Below are 7,623 nucleotides of genomic sequence, written 5' to 3'. Positions count from 1 at the left end.
AGAATCTGAATTTATAAACTGGTGAAAGTGTACTATTCATATTTACAAAAGAATCTTTGTTTATGAAAGAATTAATAGCAGGATTCCTTTCATTTTTGCTTTTATTTCAAAATTTGTTATGAAATTTTGGAATTTTATTATAAAACATTACAGACATACACAAAGGTACAAAGAATTATATAATACACCATATTTCTACCACTCAACTTAAAAAAATCAAAGCCCCATTTCTCTCTCCTCAAGCACAATCTCCTCCCCCAACAAGAGTAACCATTCTAGTGAATTCAGTGCTCATGGCCTTCTTATATTTCTTCACACCTTTACAATACATTCATGTATTCTAAACAATAAGCAGTATTTTTATGTATTTTTAAAATTTATGGAATTGATATTATAAATTGATTTTATTTTATGAATGGTATCATAGATTTTTTTCCCCTCGACATTCTCCTGCAGGTTTTGTCCATGTGAACACGTGTGGCTGTAGTTCATTCATTTCTCTGCTGGAGAGTGGGCCATTGGGCAGATACATCACAATTTATTTACCATCGATTCTCCTGACCAGCCAGGATTCTTTTTAAACAGAGCATTAAAAATATCATTTTATTGAAATCTCTGTTTCAAAACCTGGTTTTACTTCCAATTTTCCTATTCCTAAGAGGGACTTTTTCCAGTAACTTAGCCTACAATATTCTAAATCAACTGAAAAACAAAACAAAAACCCCTTTTTCCTGACTATGAAAATAATGCATGCCCATTTTAAAGTAAACACACAAAAGCATAGTTCTCCATGCCACCAAGAACCACTGCGAATGATTTGATGTCTTTCCAGCAATTTTCCTGTACCTATTTTTACTTTTGACTTGCACAAACCTAATATTATGAAAAGAAGCAATTTCCCTTGCCGTTAAAAATCTCTGAAAATAAAAATTTTATTGGTTGAAAAGCATTCCTACCTGTGCTCCAACTGCTCGGCATTCAGGCGGTTCCAACGTCACCCTGTTCATTACAAATGTTCGCTGAGCACCTGCTATGCGCTGTGTGCTCACACTGGGCGCAGCAAGTGCAACAGTACAAGAGACAAGATTGTATCCTTCACAGAACGCTGAATAAGAGAGAAAAACTATACAAAGAATCATATGATTGCACCGTGATCCACGCTATGAAGAATAAGCCAAAGATAAAGCACCGAGAGAACAGGGAGCAAACCAGCCGCGTGGGGTGGGGAAGACCTCCACCAGGAGGAGACCTTCAAGCTGGATTTCAAGACAGAGGGAGGCGGCTGTTTGAAAGCGTGTGCGTGCCCCCCGAGGCTGGACACGTCTGTGTGTGGGCGCTGGGCCTGCCTGTTGGCAGCGAGAACACGACCTGAGACGGGCAGGAACCATCACAGATCACCATCCCTCATGTAAACCGACCTGCCTGAATCTTTGCCCAAGCTTCTTGGTTATCTCAGAAAGAAAGCATCCAAAATCTTGAATTACTGGGCCACCATGATTTAAGGGAATCACAAGTCTGTAAGATTTTGATATATTAAAATAAATAAAGTATCACCCAAGGTTCTGCATTTTGGATACCAATACCAATGTGGCATGTCCGCAATTGGTGGCAATGACTCTGAGTACTGCTATTGGAAAGGTGGTGGCCCAGAAACAAGGTCACCCTCAACACTGCCTTGTTGTTATCACTATTCTACTCTGTATCAGCTGAGGCAAGTGTCTATGAAACAAATGACTAGAAGAAACACTTCTTTTTTTAAAAAAAAAAGATTGGCACCTGAGGGGCTTGCCCCGTGGCCGAGTGGTTAAGTTCGCGTGCTCCGCTGCAGGCGGCCCAGTGTTTCGTTGGTTCGAATCCTGGGCGCGGACATGGCACTGCTCATCAAACCACGCTGAGGCAGCGTCCCACATGCCACAACTAGAAGGACCCACAACGAAGAATATACAACTATGTACCGGGGGCTTTGGGGAGACAAAGGAAAAAAATAAAATCTTAAAAAAAAAAAAAAGATTGGCACCTGAGCTAACAACTGTTGCCAATCTTCTTTTTTCCTTCTGCTTTTTCTCCCCAAATCCCCACAGTACATAGTTGTATATTTTAGTTGTGGGTCCTTCTAGTTGTGGCATGAGGGCGCCGCCTCAGCGTGGCCTGATGAGTGGTGCCATGTCTGCGCCCAGGATTCAAACCGGGGCTGCCGAAGCGGAGCACGCAAACTTAACCACTCGGCCATGGGGCTGGCCCCACAAATTTATTCTTATGAAAAACACATCGAGAAAAGTATGTCTTTTGTGTATATCTTTGATATTTGAATAATACACACACACATACATACACACACAATACTTAGGGATACACTAAAGAAGAATTATCAAAGAGGGCCTGGAGCCAGCCCTGATGGCCTAGTGGTTAAAGTGCAGCGCTCTCACCCCCTCAGTGGCCTGGGTTCAGTTCCCAGTGACGGAGTACTCCACTCGTCTGTCAGTAGCCATACTGTGGGAGAAGAACCAGAAGGACTTATGACTAGAATATTCAACTATGCACTGGGGCTTTGGGGAGGGAAAAAAAAGAGAGAGAGGGAGGAAGATTGGCAACAGATGTTAGCTCAGGGCAAATCTTTCCCAGCGAAAAAAAAATAAAAGAGGGCCTGGATGTGGAGGCGGGGACTCCACAAATTCAATGAAGGGCATGAAAGATTTTAACAAATGGGAAGACATTTCAGAAAATAATCAGTATTACAAAGAAATTAATTGTCTCAAAACTATTTTAAATTTAACAAATTTCAATAAAATTTAAGAAGGATTTTTTTTATGCAAAATAATTCTAAAGTTTATTTGAAGAAATAATGTTCAAGAACAGCCGAGAAAATTAGCAGGAAACAAAAGTCCACTAAAATAATTAGAAATATTTCTTCTGATGGATACGAATGGAGTGAGGGAGGGTGAAATGGAGCTGTCGTTTTTCAGAAAAGCCTCAAACCTTTCCTTAAGTGCATGTCTGCACTACTATGATTAACAATACAATACAATGTACTTTAAGATATACAGAGAATGCTGTGCTGTGCACAGCTGCACAGCCATAGGCAGGCATCTGTGGGGCAGAAGACACAGCCCAGAGTGTTTATAAGAATTAAAGATAAAAATAAAATTTTAAATCAGTGACACAATGGTTAATACTTTGCAAATAAAATAAAGTAAAATAAATTTAGAGCACTACTTCACAAAACAAATTCAAGAATAATTAGACATAAACTTGAAAAGAAGGAGTGAAAAAACAAAGGAAGAAGCCACAAGACAAGGAAATAAGTCTGTAATTAAGTATGTACCTGTTTGGTGTAATAGTAAAATAATATATACAGTAAAAGGTAAAGACATTTGACTCCTAAAAATTTTAAACTTCTGTATGCTAGAAAAACACAAAAGTAAAATTTAAAAGCCAATGACCAAATAGGATAACTATGTACTAAAATTATGTCAGTGTTAATATTAAATTTTAAGGATTCCTTACAAATTAAGAATGATAAACATCCTAATAGAAAAACAGGCAAATAATATGACAAACAATATATTATAGAGGAAGGAGGGGAAAAAAGTCAATAAATGAGGAATTTCAAATTCTCTGATCAAGGAAATGCATATTAAAATAATAATGAGACTCTGGTCGCAATGCATGTGCACAGCCAGCAGCCAGATCTGGGTTTCCAGCGGCAATCTCCAAAGAAAGTAAGCAGGGCTCCTCGAAGGCAGGACCCATTTTCACAAAAACAAAAACAAATCTAGGTGGCTTCAAGTAAGAAGGAAAAAAAACTGTTATATGTTTAAAAAATAATATCTGGCATATTACACAACCAAATGTAACATGAATGACCTTTATCTGTACTGCTAAAGTTATTTTAAATTAGATTACAAAATTAAAAAAAAAAAGTCCCACCTAAATAAATATAATACTGTTGCAACAACAAACCAGGACTTGGGCCATATTTTAAAGCTGTCTGGGTCGATCACAACAGAAGCTGACTCTGCTCTGGAGGGCGGACTCCGCAGTCACACTTGGAATGCAGGGGCTCTGTGAGCAAGAGCCAGAGGTGAGACTCCACCGCACGGAGGGCCTCTGGGCTCACACCCCCCTGGCACAGCTGACTTTTCCTGCAAGCAAAGTAAAAAGCTCCATTTCCTTGTAAGTGCAGCAACCTACACAAGAGGCCTGGCTCAAAGGGCCAACTTTGGATAAATTTGTCTTATTCCAAAGTCTTTAAATATTAGCAACTTAAAAAGAGGGGAAACTAAAGGTTATACATTCCTGCTTCTAAGGAGACAATGGGGACCACTTTTATTAAGAATGAAATTCTGTAATAATCATGTACAGGCCTATATACCCTGCATTTCTTTTTAGGGCCAGGACTACACCCAATTAGCTCATGATTTGGGCCAAAGAGTAGGAGAGGCAGTGTGTATTCACGGCTAAAAGGCTGACGTGCAGCACACTGCGCTGAGCGTCTGCACGTGGGTTATCCCGAGTAACACATATAGTTCCGAAACAGGACCTGCAGGGAAACGGAGGCTGGGGGAGTTGAGGCTCTTGCCTAAAACCCTGGCCAGCAGTAAAGGATGACACGGGAATTCCCATCACAGACCCACTGCAGGCCCGTCCTCACTCCCTGCAGTCTTTCTGACCCACTCTCCGTGTCTGTGAAATAAAGCTGCAAGCTTTCTCTAAATGGTTTTTTGGCTCTAATATTCTAGAGCTCTCTGATTCAAGATGTGCACTCATCAGAAGCTCCAAAAATCCCACAAGTGGGACAGTCATATTTACAAACTCAGAGGCAGGGTGTGCAGCCTGATGTAGGACATCTGGGCTGCTTCCAGAAGCAAATATGTGTCTGGAAGGTAGAGTCAAAGTATTGACATTTCCAGTGTACGTCCTTTATTTATGGAGGTAACTGAAATGGAATACTCCATAACGGAACCCTCCCGATGGTCTGGGGTGCAGGGTGGATGGTGAGTACAGCCTGGACATCAAGGGAAGCAGAGAAGAGACTTAGAGGTCCTTACTCTCTTAGAGGTCTTACTCTCTTTCTTTCTTTTTCTTCAATTCTCTCCTCATTTGGTGCCACACACACATGCCCGCAAGCAGCTCCCCCAAAATGGTGTCCTATGGAAACTGCACTTTCAGATCAAACACCCATCATCCAAAATGAGTAACTTACAATTTCTTTTCTTTCCTTCCTCCCATCTTTCATTTCCAACAGTGCCTGACTGCTGATAGACAAGGAACTGATTGCAGTAATTCATACTAAAGTGTGACTAGCCCATTGCCGACCCAGTTTGAGATTCTCTCTCCCAGGCAACTTCGCATTCTAAGAGAGTAGCTGGTGAATCCAAATGGTGAATCTGAGTTACATTCATTTAAGGAACATCTATGGACAAGTTAGTAGCACACTTTTTCTGCCCTAGTTTCCTTTCCTCTGCATGGAGATGGGATTGTTAACACAATACTTTAAAGCTGTAGGCTCCAAACTTTTGATGGTGTACCTCTAACAAACAAAAAAAATGAGCACCTACCCAAATAATTTATTGATCTCACATGTATATGTACAATTACTGCACTAACATGCTTTGTTTACTATAAGCACACACATTTTAAAGGGTGTGATAAAAATAAACAATATTTTTAAACTATTTTATCTTAACTTTAAATATATACATATATATATATATATAAACATTTTTTTGGTGAGGAAGATTAGCCTTGAGCTAACATCTGTGTCAATCTTCCTCTATTTTGTCTGTGGGACATGGCCACAGCATGGCCTGATGTGTAGGTTCCAACCTGTGATCTGAGCCAGCGAATCCTAGGCTGTGGAAGTGGAGGGCCCAAACTCAACCACTAAGCCACTGGGCTGGCCCCTAAAAATAGATTTCTTTGCTCTCACTCCAACTTGTGTTTTGAGCGCAAGTAGTAAGAATGAATATGCTTCTCATATGTAACCTAGGCACATAGACCAAATGCCAAAAGAAACCAGCTAGTAAGCCTCTCCTGCCCCGAACCTTCACTGTGGGCCTTTATCTTCTCTTCAGGGGTGTCTGTGCCTGTCGGGCAAGCACAGGGAGGGATGGGGGAATCAGTCCATATGGTGTTAGTAAAGTTTGATTTTCTTATTTGGCTTAAAAAAAAAGGAGCAAGGGGCCGGCCTGGTGGCGCAGCAGTTAAATTCGCACGTTCTGCTTCTCAGCGGCCCGGGGTTCGCCAGTTCAGATCCCGGGCGCGGACATGGCACTGCTTGGCATGCCATGCTATGGTAGGCGTCCCACATATAAAGTAGAGGAAGATGGACACGATGTTAGCTCGGGGCCAGGCTTCCTCAGCAAAAAAAAGAGGAGGACTGGCAGTAGTTAGCTCAGGGCTAATCTTCCTCAAAACAACAACAACAACAACAAAAACGAAAAAAAAAGGAGAGAGAAAGGAGTTGCAATAGTTTCTTTCTGTAGCCCAGCGTTCACCCATCTGCATGCCTTATATAAAAGGCGAGCAGGCTCAGATCCAGGTTTTGTGGAACTTGGGACTGTTACAATTTCTGAGGAGAGGAAACTAAGAAAAAGAATACAAACAAAGTCTTACTTTTGCAACTTCTACAAACTCTGTGACCCTAGGAACACACGGCTAGAGCGGTCCCAAGTGGAGGGGAAGAGGACCCTGCGGGGGATCTCGCATCTCCCGCATGGAGGTGGGAGAAGCGCCTTCAGCAATTTGAGTAGGCTGCTCCTGAAAACGAGCAAGCTTGGGAAAGAGGGCTCTTTTGCAAAAGATTGCTTAGTGGACTGGAATTTAAATTTCCTTCGCGGATTGGGTCCTCTTCACCGGGCCTTCACTCTTAGAAAAGCCTGCCTTCTGTGCTAAACTGTTCAAAAAACAATCCGGGCAGCACAGGGGCTCGGAGCTCTGGAGCTGATAAGGAGCGAGCTCAAAGGTTTAGATAACATCACAGCCATTCACGCTGGCCGTCTTTTCTCTTCCCTCCTAAAACTGAGGGCTGGAGTCTCGGGTAGCAGGGCTCGCGGCTCGAGAAGAGGGAAGCATAGATTTTTGGTAAAGAACAGTCTGGACTTATTAAAGACGGTCACACCGCTTCGGCCCGGTCAGGGGGGCCCATTCTCCCTCTTCCTTGCAGGCGAGAAATTTGAGATGAAACTGGTCTTGCAGAAATCTCAGCTGTCTCCCTTTTAAGGCATTGTTTTCAATGTAAGAGGGCAAAGGAAAACCCAAGAAAAGGCCGAGGCTAATAGAGGACATCGAGGGCCTGAAAACACTGCAATCAAGAGGAGAGCCGGGGGCGCCGAATTGAAGCAGGGGAAATAAAGCTTCCACTGGGGGCCTGAACGTGCTGGCAAGTGGCAATGCCCGAGAGAGTCTATGTTTAAAGAATCACAGATCCATTCCTGCCCTCAGCTCCTTACTCCACCTGCGCGCCAGGCGGGGCGCCCGCCTCCAGGCCCCTGCGGCCCCCTCCGGCCTGATACTGCATAACACACCTCGGGTATATCGCGCTGCAGCGCCGCGCTCCTCGTTCACCCGAACCTGTAGGGCAGCAGCATCCTGTCCACCCGGACTCCCCTGGGGACTGTGCAG

This window comes from Equus asinus, chromosome 7, assembly GCF_041296235.1.
Source record: "Equus asinus isolate D_3611 breed Donkey chromosome 7, EquAss-T2T_v2, whole genome shotgun sequence".
Lineage (NCBI taxonomy): Eukaryota > Metazoa > Chordata > Mammalia > Perissodactyla > Equidae > Equus > Equus asinus.
The sequence above is the reverse complement of the archived record's forward strand: the minus strand, read 5'-3'. Positions refer to the sequence as shown.